This window comes from Dipodomys ordii, unplaced genomic scaffold (genome assembly GCF_000151885.1).
Source record: "Dipodomys ordii isolate 6190 unplaced genomic scaffold, Dord_2.0 Scaffold15, whole genome shotgun sequence".
Taxonomy (NCBI): Eukaryota; Metazoa; Chordata; class Mammalia; order Rodentia; family Heteromyidae; genus Dipodomys; species Dipodomys ordii.
Window position 1 is genome coordinate 5476375 of NW_012267231.1, and position 16069 is coordinate 5492443.

Below are 16069 nucleotides of genomic sequence, written 5' to 3' on the forward strand. Positions count from 1 at the left end.
CTCTCTGTGCCCTTGGTAACTTTTCTTTCCCTCAAGTCCCCGTGTCATCTGATCAGACAGTGCACAGGTCTGCATCACTCACCTGTGTGGAACTTAACGCACAGTTTAATGGCAGATTAAATGATCTTGTGATTCAAGAGCTGGACCTCCATAAGTTCTAGCTGCATGTACTGTCCTCATCACGGACTCAGGATGCTATTTTGATGTAGCTAAGGGAGACAGACGTGGAGGATTATGGAAATTGTGTTGAATGACCTAAAACTAGAGGTGGAAAAAAGCAAAAAATAAAGTTGGGTATGGCGGTATATGTCTATAATATATCTCCCAGTACTTGGGAGAGAGAGGGGGCAGGAGGCCAGACTGGGCTACATAGCAATACCTTCTCCTATGAGAGAAGGGTGGGGGAGACAGAGAGACAGAGAGAGACAGGCAGAGAGACAGAAACAGGCAGAGAGAGAAGGACAGAGAGACAGAGAGCTGACAGAGACAGAAACAGAGAGGTAGAGAGAGATCAGAGGGACACAGAGAAGAGAGCGAGAAAGAAAAAAGGAAGGAAGGAAGGAAGGGAGGGAGGGAGGAAGGAAGGAAGGGAGGAAGAAAGGGAGGAGGAAGAAAGGGAGGAGGAAGAAAGGAAGGAAGGAAGAATGGAAGGAAGGAAGGAAGGAAGGAAGGAAGGAAGGAAGGAAGGAAGGAAGGAAGAGGATATAAGGGAGGGTACAGGATAGAAAGGGAAGGGTAAGAGAGAAGAGAAGAGGGAAAGGGAAAGGGAGAAGGGAAGGGACGATGGGGAAGAGAGAAGAGAAAAGGGAAGTTCTTCTCCTGCTTCTTGCATTTTCCAAACCTCTCTCTTGGTTCTTGTAAAATCTATTTTCCCACACAGTAAAATCCTCACTGCCCGGACCACTCTGTTCTAGGAAAAAAACACAATATTTCCACTCTGTCTTACAGCTGATCTCCAATGTAGACTTCTTCCTCTAATTTTCTTGAAAATTTTGCCTTTTGTTACAATGCTGCAGGGCTGTATGACAGGACTGCCTATTTCCTGAAAGCCAGAGAAGTTCCCCTCTCATCTTCCTGGTTTAGTAGAACACTTTCTGTACTGTGCGTTTAGTATGTTTGTTGAATGTGGCGAACGCCGAGATGTTCTGAGAGGTAGCCATCTGGGTTGGTTCTATTTTCTTTTCTTTTTAAAGTTTATCCTATGTATGCCCTATTCTCTGAGATCCATTCCCCCATGAGACATGAATAGTGGAGTTCGAATCTTAAAAATTCCAAAAGGGGGGAAAAAATAGGAGGTGCGTTTTATGCAATTGGAAATAATGCAAATATCCTATGCCCAGACTGAAAATGATCCTGCACATATATGTGAAATATAGTTAAAACAGGAAAGGCAAACAAAAATATGGCTGGTTGTGGTGTCTCCCGCACCAGAGACTCCTCACAGCATTCCAAGTGACTGTGAGTGTGTGTAGTGTGTGACGGGGGGCGTGCGGGATATTGTCCTGGTTGGGTGACCATTGTTCAAGCAGGACTACTGCTTACAGGCTGAGTTGCTTTGAGATGTTTAATTCACTAGAGGAGCGACGCAGGTCCCATGCAAGGAAGATTGATTGCATTCATTCAAACCCCACAGCCCGAAAAATACTTCCTATTTATTTTATTCAGGAGCTTGTTGTAACATATCCCGGAGTTGCCCAGTCATTTTTTTTATCCACTAGTGAAAAGTCTAATATCTTTCCCCATTTTTTATTCTTCTATGCAATTCACTTGATCCACACAGAGGTCTACCAACTCCGCTGCATGGTACTTTCTGCATTCACATCTGTTTTCATCAGCCATATCCTTTTTTCCCCAGAGAGAGGCTCATTTATAGAGTTAGTCCTATAACTGTTCCCATAACTAGGCCATGGTGAATACTGCAGCAATGAACATTGATGTGCAAGTGTCTTTATTTTATCCTGACTTGTAATCTTTGGATAAATGCCTAAGAGTGCTATTATTAAATCATAAGATAGTTCTATGTTTAGTGTTCTTTTTTTGTTGTTTTAAAATCCAGCCCAGATGCCTGACAATGGGTAAGTGAAAATGAAAATGTGGTACACCCCCATATCTATATGATGGAATTTTACTCAACCATCAGGAAGAATAATATTATGTCATTTGCATAGTGGAACTGGGAAAAAATCATGCTAAGTGAAATACATAAAAGTTATCTGTTTTCTCTAATATGTGTGAGTTAGAGCTATATTGTAAACAGGTATGAGCATATACACAAGAATGCATATATACACACAGACAAATGGCTCGTTGTTTGATTCTTTCTCCAAATACACTTCAGAGGAAATTCAGTATTAGCGCCTTCATCACTGTTGGAAAGATGATTTGGTGAGTTTGGTTGTTTTTGCATGATTTCCACACTGCATACCGCAGTTCATGTCTGTGGAATCTGTGAGTGTGTCAGCCCTGCCCAAGATTCCCTCCTTAGAAGAATTCAAAGACTAGACTTGCTAGACTCAAGGTTCTGATGTGTCATGGCAAAAAAAAAAAAAAAAAGGTACGGATTAAAATCAGCAGAGGATCCTGGCATGGAGGAGAAATGAACATGGTTCCAGCGGTGATAAAACCTGATGAGCCATGCTAACTCAGAAGTATTGCTAACTTGAAAGGCTTCCTTGAGCCGCCATGCTGGGCGGGGTGGGGGGGTTGGGGGGGTATTAGGGTCAGTTATGCAGGTATGCATGCCTGTGTGTTTGACCTCAACCACTCACATTCCAGCCCCACCAAGAACAACAACAATGGCAAAAAAAAAAAAAAATGGTTCCAACACAAGTCACACGGTTAGGATAAATGTATCTGGTCAAACTGATACACCACTGCCCAAGGCCTCAGGCAAATAAATCACTCTTATCAGGCAAAATTTTCCTAGGGCTCAGGGCTTATCTCCTATGAGCCACCAACCTAAGGCCAGGCCAGTAGACAGACCTTTCTTGGGAAGGTCAAGGATTTGGTCTACATCGGCCCTCCTCCTGAGTTTTAACCCTTTCTTACCCATGAGGCGTTAACTAACATTTAGTTTTCTTTGGCCAGCTCTTTGGGACACATTGAGATAAATAACATCCGCTCTTAACATATGGATACCAGTGGGATATTGAAGTGGGGGGGGAAGGGTATGTCTTTATTGTCCCCTGATGGATCTTTAAAAATGTACTTTTAGGAAATGTTTGTGTAAATAACTCTTTACACTTGAACAACATGTCCTTTTCCAAAGGAATTACTAGTTAACTGGGCAAATGGAAAAAATAACTTGAATCATATGAATTACTGAAGAAAAACCCATAGACAGTGTATATATATATATATATGTATAAGTATGTATATATACACACACACACACACATCATGTGTGTGGGTATATATATATATATATATTCACATACATACATATTCTCTTAATGGAATCTACTGTCTCCACTGTGTTTTAATTGATAATTTACTTTTTGAAATTTTTCTCCAGTTCTTTATCTTGAGTACATAGGTATCTAAAATCAATGGACTTCTTTTTGCTCATTATCATTATCATGAAAATGAATGCTGACTGGGGTTTATTATCATGTATTGTTTTTGTTTTTGATATAACTACCAATGGTTAAAAAGGAAAAGGTATTTAGCTGTTAGGATCAGACCAGTATGTCCTTGGAATATCGAGTTCATGTTGACTGACAAAATAATCTACTAGTTTTCAGAGACGTTTCTTGTATTAAAACTCACTATATTTGAAATTGTGCAGATACCTACTAGAATTGACTGCATTTATTCCTGGTCCATTAAAATTCTTCCTATTGTAGCTGTTAGGGTGAATCTGCAGCCTACCACAAGTGAGGGGTGGGGGGACACACCATGAGAGGCAGTTTGAGATTAGCAGGCAGCCATTTGAAAACTTGGCTTAAAAAAAAAAATCTTATGGTCCCATTAATGCAATGTGGTGTGAAAAGACTCTCCCAGGCATTTTGTCTCACATAACCTCACACGGTGCATGCATAGATTTTTGCAGAAGACAAAGACAGAAGTGAAATCAAGCTAATTTGTTCACAGGAAAATGTCTCAGGGTTCAAGGATTATGAACCATTTCTTTCTATCTGAAATTGAATAAAAACATCTTCATTAAAACAAAAGCATGTTCCATTACTGGATATATATATAAATATATATATATAGCAAACATGTTTTCTCTTACTTAACATATGCATCACATATGCTTTCAACATAAATAATCAAAGCCTCCCAAAATATATATTATCTAGACAGGCATATTTACTATGGATGGTGCTATGCATTAGATGGCTGTGTCATCAACAAGTAAGAAGCATTTAATAATAATATTTTCCAGCAAAATACATCTTATGGTCTGTCATACGTGTGCAGCTCATCCTCTATTTGCTGTGAGTTAAACGTAAGTGAATAAACATTTTGGGTTTTTGTTTGTTTGTTTTTTGGGGCTAGGGATCTCACCCAGGGCTTGTGCATGGTAGGCAAGCTCTCTGCCATTCAGTTACCCCTCCACCTCTGTATTTCTTAAAATACAAGGGTCCCAAGCCTCTCTGAACTTGCATAGTTTTGCTTTCTATTGTAGACTTAGGTCCACATTCAGTTGTTGCTTCGCCAGAGTTAAACACATGACCAATGATCAATCAGAACGACCCACTATACAGTTTGGGGAATGTGACCCAATATGGAACAGCATGTTAATCATACAAATGAAGAAGACATCATGGGCAGAGAGTGAAGAGGTTTGTTCTGCGTGTCAGACAGGACAGGATGGGCGAGTTCAATCACAGATCTCAGATTGCCCTGGGCACCCTGGGACCTCTCCCTGCTCATCTAGTCCCTCAAATATTTGAAGAAGCTCCAAGATGAGCTCTTCTTTAAATTCAGACTCCAACTGGCCAGAGGATTTAACCTCAAATTAAGTCCACTGCCGACCAGAGGGGGAACCCAAGGGGTCTTCTGCAAATGACACTCGTCAAAGACCTTGGGAATCCATTAGATAATGGTGTAGGCGGAAGAGCTAAGCCCCAACTCACAGCTGTGTCTCCAGGCTGCTCTATTCTGTTTTTGTTTGTGCTGTACAATTTTTAACCGGTGAGTATATTTCATGTAAAAGTGATTTTAGCTCTGTAAAAATGATTATATTTTAAGTAGTTGTACAAAGCTGGTCACTGCATCTAAAACATCAATTAGACTTGATTGCAATGTGCCAAGCCTAGGTTCGTGCTCTTCGAGGGGAATCTGATTTAATAGACAGCCTATTTAGGGTGAAAGTCATCAAACTCTCCTTTACAGAGGGACCAAATGGGGGGGGGAGAAAGAGAGAGAGAGAGAGAGAGAGAGAGAGAGGAGAGAGAGAGAGTGTGTGTGTGTGTGCACGCGTGCGTGCGTGTGTGTGTGCGTGCGTGTGTGTGTGCGTGCGTGTGTGTGTGTGTGTGTGTGTGTGTGTGTGTATGTGTTGCTCATAGGCTCTTGAACTCAGGGCCTAGGTATTGTCCCTGAGTTTCTTTTGCTCAAGACCAGCACTCTACTACCTGAGCTACAGCTCCACTTCCGGCTTTCTGCTGGTTGACTGGAGATCAGTCTCATGAGCTTTCCTGCTCTGGATGGCTTTCAACCGCAATCCTCAGATCTCAGCCTCCTAAGTAGCTGGGATTACAGATATGAACCAAGGGTGCCTCGCTCATAATACAGTACTTTTAGGTGTGTGGATCTGGCCCCATACAAGGCTAGCCATTTCAATATACCCATATCTATTACCTGTGCACATGTTTTACAATGCCTGGGCTAAGTTCACTCACTTATACTTGAGAATGAAACAAACAAGAAAACAATAACAAAGAAACTTTAATATTTGAGAATGAAACAAGCAAACAAAATAAAACTTAATACTGGAGAATGAAACAAACAAGTAAACCACAGCAACAAAAAATGAGGAAGGATTTTTTTAAAAAAGTAAATGAGTGTTTTATTTGTATTTATGGGACAAATATGTTTTATGGTCTTCTGGTGAGAAACTGAATGTTGACTACAATCCATATGATTTCATTCAGGAAAGATGTTTGATTTGTTCTGGTCCCTCTTAGGACTGTCATTCATAATAGTTCTTCCAATTGGAAGAAAAAGTAAAAAGAGTATTATGAGAAAAAAGAGATGATTCCACATGGGCTTTTGAAATATGCTGAGCCTGGACCAGAGGTGGAGAGTTAAACTGCTCTTCCCGCTAAAGGAAGAGAAACTTGGGGTTGTGGAGTAGACGCTTGAAGGTCAAGCAGGAAAGGTGGCTGTAGGGGCAGAGGTCAGACAGAACCCAGGGTGGAATGATACCCGTGATGGACTACTTCCCTGGGCGGTATGAGTCTGGGGGTTGCTTGGGGTGATCTAATATGCCAAGAGGGCTTGCTGTGGGCAGTGCCGCGGCTTCCTCTGGCATTTCTCATCCTTCCTTCTGTTGGGTTTGGAGGAGGAGCTCTTATAGCACTGCATTGTGGGCACGGATGGAAAGGGGTAGATAGCTTTAACAAGAGAAATGGGTCCAGGAGAGAATAAGTGGAAGCCAGGAGCTGCATTGGTCTTACTCGAACACCAGCCCTCCTAATCAGTGCTTTGAGATGGGAGGGGGGGAGGCAATCTGGTATTCCTTGCTGATAGTGGTAAAGGTAATCATTCCAACCAATGAGGGCGCTCTGCATGTAGCGAGCGGAGAGGTGATGTTCCTGCCCTGTCATGAAGAGAACGAAGATCAGAAATGTTATGGGACTTCCCTGGGGTCATCTGGACAGCAAGTGGAAAAGGCAGAGTCATTCCTGGGTTTATTGGGCTGTGAACTTGAGATCTTCAACAGTTTGTAAGGCAGGGATTACGGTCAGCGCTACATCAGCTAGCTGCAAATACAGTAGGAGGTTGAAGTAGACAGAAAGGGATGGATGGATGGGGACCTGTTGCTCAATGTAATATGTGTGTATCTCATATATATATATATATATATATATATACATATATACACAAATATATAAATATATCTCATATAGGACAATATACATTTTATACATATATATGATTATATATATATATATATATATATATATATATATCTCACTTGAGCACTTCAATCTTAGGGACAATGCTAACTGCATGCTAAGTAATCAAAAGAGTTTTGTGTATGTGTGTGTGTGTGTGTGTGTGTAGGTAAAAGTGTAAAAATACAAAGAAGATATTCCTTTAGATTTTGGAAAACATCGACACGTACCCTTTTATTACTTAGAATGCATGTATACATTCATGTGAACCAACGATTTTGGAAAAATAGGAACTTCCATCCTCTATCCCCCACCCACCTCCCCCCATTCATATAGACATAAGCTCAGTCTGTTTGTTGTGGATGAACGTTGCACCCTATATTGGGCTCATTGGAGTTAAATTATAATCCAGGGCTCATTTGGTGCATAGTAAGTTCCTCCTGTACCTGTATTTGTAAAAATCTCATTCCTACCCCATCAAAGGCAAAGAGGCTACATCATTGGCCTTACATGTTGACCCTGAATTGGATTTTTTATAACACTCTTTTTAAGAGGGGTCTATAAGCTTACTGAATAAAAAGCATGCTTTCAGGATGTTTCTTGACACATAGTTTGAAATTATTTTTTCCTGGAAATTTAAAATAACTGCCCTCCTTCATTATCCCCAGGCCCTGTGGTCTACGAATACATATTCTGAAAGCTTAAATATTATTCACAGTCAACGGGTAAGCTTAATGGAACCTCAATTCTAGAATTTCTCTGACGTTCTTCAAAGGAGAATTCTGAGTATGGTCTGCTCCATCATGATCTGCTTTGGTTACTATTTTCAGTGTACCCTCTTCTGTTAACATGGCAAAAGACCCCGTGAGAATTGTTTCCTGCCTATGACTTATGTCAGCTTCTAGCTTTTGCAGCTCTGTCAGGTTGTAGCACTACATAAAAGGGATAATATCTTCATGCATCCTTAATTTTATATATGTCTCTCTTTTTTTGGTACTTGTAGAAGCTGAAAGGTTTTAAAATCACCCCCAACTCTGGCACTCGGCAGAGAAACTTAGTGACATGTTGAGTGAAATGCTACACTGTGTTAATAACGGTTTTGAAAGAAATCAGAGAAGTTAATCATGTGTGGACACAGGGTTAAGAAGCAATGTAACAGACTATTAAGCTTAATATAGAGATGTGATATAAGCATATGCAGACAGCCATTAGCATAAATTTGTGTTACAGAAGAGCAGTGCAGCATGGTAGTTGGTGGATTAATAATATATGTGAGGGCAAGGAGGAAGATCAATAGGAGAAGGAAACGGGTCAAAGACTCCATATACAGGTCCTGGATTAGGTTGATAAAAATGGCTGCAAATTATAATCACATTACTTTTGAATGGTGTTATTGCCTGAGACTATATTATGAGGACACATCAAGTGAATGGACCTATAGCAGTGAACTCGCCCACACTTTCCTACCCGGCCAGTTTGCATAAACATCCACGTCTGAGAGTTGAAACTAGATTCAGTTAATTCTGCTGATTGCTATTAGAATGGTGAGTCAGTTACATAGACAGGAATGTGTCATAGTTAGCTTCGGGTAGAAGTTTACCTGCCTAAATAATCTCAGGGATAATTACATCCCAATAACCTTATCCCTTTGTATGACACGTCATGATACAAAATTATGCATGGAGAGCAAGCAGACTTACTCCCAAGCACATAATATTTAGGGATACATTCTTCCGAGCCTCTTCGTTTCAATGCAAAGAAGCAAATTTTCCTCTCTCAATTCCAATTAAAGCCCACTTAGGAGAAGTTTCTAACTGATTTGTAGGAGTTCCTTTCCTTTTTTTGTTGGCAGATGTTTTGATTTTTCTAGTTTTCATGTCATAATAAATAATCTTGCCCTTTAGAGAGGTTTTCATAGATCTGGAAAATGAGAAAAAATATAACTTCAGAGACAAAAGTTTCCACCTATAAATTGTGGTGGAAAATTGGACTTCAATCGGGTCTCAATCTATTTTAATTCATGCTCTTTCTTTCCTGTTTCTTCTAACTGTTTAGGGATAGGGATCTTCTGATGAGTTCGGTTTTAGTTGAAACTTTCTGTGACTCATGATAGTAAGAAGAGAATGATCTTTAAGGCTTTTAATAGGATGATTTTAAAATTTCAAAGAAAAGAGCCCTGTTTTTTTGGAAGCAAGCAAAACGAGCCGTAAAGTAGTCAACTTATTAATTATTATTAGTGAAGGCTAATTTAGAAATAAAATTTTAATAGTGTGAAGACTATAAGAAGTACAAATATAGTGTTGCCTACCTTAAAAAAAAAAAAAACAAGCATCTGTGGAATGAAGTGGGTTTGTGAAGCTTTTAAATATGAGTTGTATTACTTTTTTGCGTGCCAGACCAAAGTTCATCAGATTCTAGACCTGCCTTAATGTTGCATAAAATGTTGTTGCTAGAAATATGTTTAATTTTTTTCCCAGAGAATCAGGGGTGCATGAGGAGGGTTAAGTTTTTCTAAATGGAAAGAAAAACTTTCAGCAATTCACTGATCATGCCTCTTAATAAAGCATTGTCTATGGAAGTGGTTGAATAAAATCTAAATAAGTTGTTTTTATCGGGTATATAATCATATGGTAATTCCCAAAAGGCTCTGAGTCTAATCTCCATCTGTCCTAGGGTCCCCCCCCTTTCCCATTATTTGTGGGAATTGTAGTTATTAAAAAAAGAAAAGAATCCACCAGATACTGGTGGCTCACACCTGTAGTCATAGCTACTCGGGAGGCTGAGATCTGAGGATCATGGTTCAAAGCCAGCCCAGGCAGAAAAGCCTGTGTAACTCTTATCTCCAATTAACCACTCAAAAACTAGAAGTGGAGCTGTATCTCAGAGTGGTAGAGTGCTAGCCTTCAGTCAAAAAGCTCAGAGACAGCACCCAAATGCTGAGTTCAAGCCCCACAGTAGACAAAAAAGGAAAGAACCCAAAAGTAAAGTTTCCTTGGGGTAGGGGTGGAGTGGGGGGGGGGTAGAGGAGAAGGAGGGGGTAGGGGGAGGGGAGGCTTATTGACAAGCATTTGCATGCTCCAATTGCATCGAATCCCGCCTTGGTCCTCTGTGGCCAGGGATCAGTGGGTTAAGTTAGATCACTAACGTGTGTTCCCTGACCCTAGAATGCTTCATCAAATGTACTCATTACTGATTGAGCCAGAGAATGAATCGCTGTGAGTTCCAGCGTAAGCGCTGATGGGATTGTGTGTAAGCCTGAACGTGGCCGAGGTATTTAAATTTTGATTTTTGTAATGGGCTCTGACATGTTTCATTTCCTCGGAGGGAACACGCGAGACCTCTGAAAGTAAATGTTGCTAAAAAGTCATCAAGGCAGAATATTAAAATGCCATCAAAGGGAAATTTCACTAATGCAATCCAGCTCGAGCTCCAGGTAGTGGAGCGCAAAGAGGAAAGTCAAAGGTCTCGGTTCTTTTAGCGAAACATGATTTGTTCCTCTTCACTGGCTGTTTCTCCAAATAAATTATTTAAAGTCTTATTTCTTCTTTCTCCTGGGCCTCTTAAAGTTCAACTGTATGGGTAGAAGTAGCCGTGGAGGAGGAAAGGGGAGGCGTGGATATTCACATAGGGACGTTACACCTTTGTAGCGGGTTTCCCTCCTTCAATCAGAACTACGCAGGTGCTTGATCAGGTGAGGGGGCAAGAAGCCCCAATTTCCATCTTAGGGCTGAAATTGTTCTAACGAGACATACTGACACGCAGAATTACGTGTCAGTGAAGCTACTGTGAAGGTTACCAGAGAATGTTCGGTCAGTGATGCACAGAGAATATTAGGATTGAGAACAGTCCATGTTAGCCACTCATCTTTGACATTATTCCAATAGTTGGAGGTTTAGGTCAAATTTACATTTATGGAATTTGGAGAGAGCATCTTTCTTGCTCTCTTCCACACCAAAAGGTAGTTAGCAAGAGTTATACTTATGAGATAAATATACCCATAAGTATACTTTTTTTTTTTTTTGTCGGTCGTGGGGCTTGAACTTTGGGACTGGGCGCTGTCCCTCAGCTCTTCAGCTCAAGGTGAGCGCTCTACCACTTGAGCTACAGCGCCACTTCCCCCATAAGTATACTTATGGGTATTTATCCATTGGAATTTTTTAAATCAATATTTTCTTGGTAAACATTGTGCTATATAATAATAAATGTGTTTCATTTATGTCTTATTCTCTGATACTTATTTTTTATTATGAAATAACTGTTTATATTAGATGTTTCCTGAAGTGGAGTAAGGTAGACTTCCCTAGGCTTTATTGATAGCAGTGATTTTTTCCATGTTGAGCAATAATAATTTTACTTGTCTTTTGACTAATATTTATAATGAACTCAGTTTCTGCATTCTTCTTTTTGCAAAGGAAAGGATTGTACCAACCAAGAGACAGTTTAATAGGAATTAAATTCTATGTGTAGATTTCTCTCTCTAACATAGAGCAACAAATGAGTTACATTACTGGTGGTAAAAAAAAACCTATTACACTACTGGTAATAAAACTTCAATCAGCTCTGGGCTGATAAAATTGTATAATTTTTAAAGTGCTCAGAACAATAACCCAGGTCCTGCATTATGTGAATTTTGTGAGACAGACCTGTTTTGTACCAGGGACAGAAATAGCAGACCACCTGTAGGTTACCTCTATGTCTTCAGATTAGAAGGACTTTACCTGCAAGAAAATTGCTCATTATTTCTAATAGATGAGTAATTTTCCATTATGTACATATGTCACATTTTCTTGGTCCATTCATCCATTGAGGGTCATCTGGGTGGATTCCATTTCTTGGCTGTGGTGGATAGTACTGCATGAACATGGTGGTTTTACTGTAACATTGTTTGTGTTCTATTGGATAAATGTCCAGGAGTGGGATTGCTGGGTCATTGGGAAGCTCTATGTTTTTTTGAGGAGCCTCCATACTACTTTCTATAGTGGATGAACAAATTTACATTCCCACCAAAAGTAGATTAGGGTTCCCTTTTAGCATTTGTTATTGCTCATTTTCTTGACATGTTATCACTCATTAGGGAGATATATCCTTAGCTTAAACATTAGGGAAATGTATCAAACATTTAATACCTTAATTATCCAAGGGCATCCCTGTTATAGAATATAGACAGGAATTTTATGGAAATCCATATGAAATCATCAATACAGAGAGAAGGGGTACGGGCAGCCAGTGTGGAGCTTAAGTAGTCTGCCCATGGGGTACCAGATGGTTTCTTATGCCAGACACCCCAATTGCCTCCTAGAATCTCACAGATTGCTGGGTCAAAAGAAAGCCCATTGAGTTTGTTGATTCCGGATTGAAAAGTGAAGGCATCTGACATACTTTAGCTGGTGGCAGGAACGCGGCCCTGCGTCCTCAATGGTAGGGCAAAGAGAATTGCTGCAGAGAAAAGGCGTTCTGGCCCGCACAGCGCAGGAATGCTGTTCTAGAGAACGAACCTTGGTAGTTCACAAAGAGTGCGTCCCATAATCCCTCCAGAAGTTTAAATTCCCAGCTGAGTTGCTTCAATTAGCAGTCTTGTGTAGGGGAGTTTTGAACCAAGGGCTTTTGGCCTTTCCTCCCTCTGAGGGGGAGAAACGAAACAAACAACACAGAACGAAACCAGCATTTCCTCTCATGTTCCAAGCTGCGGGAATTCAGGCAAACAGACTTCACTAGATCAATTATAGTTTGAGGAACCTTTGCTGAAGATTCTTGTTCACATCAAATTTAAATTATGTGTTGAGATTTTATCAGACTAACTCATTTTTCTTCCAAACAAAGCCTTTATGCACAAATATATATCTTCCAAATAGATAACCTATCTTTAATGTATCTGATATCTTAAGGTATTTAAACTTTCCAGGCATGTTAATGGATTTGGTTGCATTCTAATGGATTTGGCTATATTTTATAGCATAGGTATATATATCCATACTCATATACATCTATACATGTTCATGTTCATGTATACATTTATATACATGTACACACATAAGCATTTATATATATATATCTTTCAAATTATATCACAGATACTTTACTAAAATGTGCTGATTGCAATATACATTTGCGTGACTCATGCCTATTTTATGTAGTGACCTAAAAGTAAATAGTCTTTGCAAAATTCATGATAATCTGTCTCACAAATGTCAAGTACCATTTGTACTTCAGTATAAAAACATTAATACTTAGAAACATTAATTTTTTTTTTTTGGATCCTGGGGAATTCGACCCAAGGCCAAGACCTACAACTTGCTAGGCCAATTGCTTTTCCCTATGAGCCACACTCCCGGCCTTGATTTTTCTTTTTGAGATGAGGTCTCCTTCATTGTGCTCAGATTGATCTGCAATTTATAATCCATCTCCCAAGTAACCAAGAAACTGGGACTACAGATTACGCACTAAGCCATTGCCTCTTTTTTTTTTTTTTTAATGTGTATTCTACCCCTCTCTCTCCCTAACATATAGGTGAAGTTTACAGCTTAGGTTCTCAGTTTGCTCTTGGTGGGCTCTAATCTCCTCTGTTTCTGTATTGGTAAACGCTTTGCCGCTTGCTCCAAGTATCCCCACCCTCATTTCTAATGTAAAGCCCAAGCCACTTCGTGTATGTCACTGGAGACTTGGAATGGGTGTTGATTTCTGGTGGCGGGCGTGTTTGCTCTGTGTGAATCTGCCTCCCCTCCGGGGTGCCATCAGCCCATGGCAATGAGATGTCAAAGCCACCAGGTCCTGAAGCACGTCCTGGAGAGCCAGCAGAAGGTCTCCATCCACCCGTTAAAGTTGTCATTGACACCAGTTCTTCGGGCAGTGGTCTCCAGGGTCCTTCAGTACCTTATTAAAATTTCATCTGTCTCTCTGCCTCTTCATTTTTTTTTCTTCTTCTGATGTTTTCCTTTCTGATCTCATTTACTTGCAAAGAAATACGGAAAATTGTCACTCTAACACTTTTAAACCCTTCCAGTCTTTTCTCAGACTTGTACTAGCAATCAAGCTCAGGTTTATTTATATAGACTTAGTCACTCATGTCTTCTACAGATCTTTATTGAACACCTACTAAGTGGCCACAGGCAGTGCTGGTGTGGAGGAATTAATGACGCTGGAGACGGAGCATGGATCCTTTTATCTCTACCCTGAGACATTCACCCTTTATCCCTTCGAAGGGATCTGGGAGTATAGAGCTCAACTGATGACTGGCGTAGCTGAATGGTCAGTAGATGGAGACAGGGAAGCCGAATGGGCCAGCTGTCCCCAGACTGCTGGGGAACTTCAGGGGAAGCAAATATAATCACAGATTATGTCTGGGAGAAGATTAGGCAGAGAACATTAATTTGAGGTCTTAGTATGCCTTGCAGGCCTATAGCCCCTGCTTTGTATCACTTTATTAAAGCACTCATAGCAGAATAATAGACAAAAGTAAGTCTTGCTTTATAAGATTATGAAATAAAGGAAACAAATGCAAATGCTACAGTATTTCTATGTTTAGAAATGCTGGGAGTTCTATATTGTTGTTATTGTTATTATTATTATATGTTTTTTGGTGCTGGTCTTCGCACTTGAACTCAGGACCTGGGTGTCTCTGAGCTTCTTTTTGTACTCTGCTACTTGAGCCACCACTTCTGGCTTTTTTATTTTGTCCGTTTTGGGGCCTGAACTCTGGGCCTGGGCGCTGTCCCTCATCTCTTCAGCTCAAGGCTAGCGCTCTACCACTTGAGCCAAAGTGCCACTTGTGGCTTTTTCTGCTTATGTAGTGCAAAGGAATCGAACCCAAGGCATCATGCATGCAAGGCAAGCACTCTACCACTGAACCACCTTCCCAGCCCCACTTCTGGCTTTTTGTTAGTTTAGTGAGGATAAGAGTCTCACAGACTTGAATGTCCAGGCTAGTAGCTTCAAACCATGATCCTCAGATCTTAGCCTTCTGAATACTTAGGGTTACATGCGTGAGCCACCATGGCCTAGCTTATTTTATTGTTTGATTACATACAGAAACTGTCAAATAGAGTTAGGTAATAATCTACAACTGATATGACATTCCAGATCATTTTGAAAGCTGCTTAACATCCAATAAATAAATATTAATACAAATGTCAAAACATATCCATTCTATTGGTTCTGTACTTAAGATTCTGAACAGCATTATATTCAAGTACCTTGTGAAAGATTTTGTGTTTTTACCTAATGGTGCGTATAAAATTCACCAGGGCTCTTCAAAAAGGAAGATAGTAAAATGCTCTTCTTTTAGTGGAGATATGTGGACCGGGCACTTGTAATCCTATATACATGGGGAGTTCAGATCAGGTAGATCATAATTCTAAGACAGCCTGGGGAAAGTTTGTTAGATACTCTTTCAACCAATAACAGGGCACAGGGGTAGTTTTACCTGTTAGTCTGTCATTCCAGCCATGTGGAAGGGGGAGGGGAGGAAGATCAACGGTCCAAGACAGCCAAGACCTGGTGGCTCACGCCTGTCATCCTAGCTACACAGGAAGCTGAGATTTAAGGATCATGGTTCAAACCCAGCCTGGAGCAGGAAAGACTGAGATTCTTATGTCCAATTAGCTAGCAAAAAGCTAGAAGTGGAGCTATGGCTCAAGTGGTAGAGCACCAGCCTGAAGTGAACAAAGCTAAGGCAAAGCACTTAGGGCTATGAGTTCAAGCTCCAGTATTTGCACACAGAAAATAAAAATTTCAGCCTGGCCAAAAAAAAAATTAAAAAAAAAGAAAAAGAAAAAGGAGGAGGAGGAGGAGGAGGAGGAGGAGAAAAGTTAGAGAGACATCTGGGCATGATGGGGTATGTCTATCATTCTAGACACAGCGGGAAACATAAATACGAGAATTGCTGTTCAGGATTGCTTGGGGAAGAAGCTAGACAGTATCTCAAAAATAACCAGAGCAAAAAGGAATGGCTGGCTCAAATGGTAAAGCCCCTACACAGAGACAGAGAGTCTTTGAGTCCAAGGCCTTGA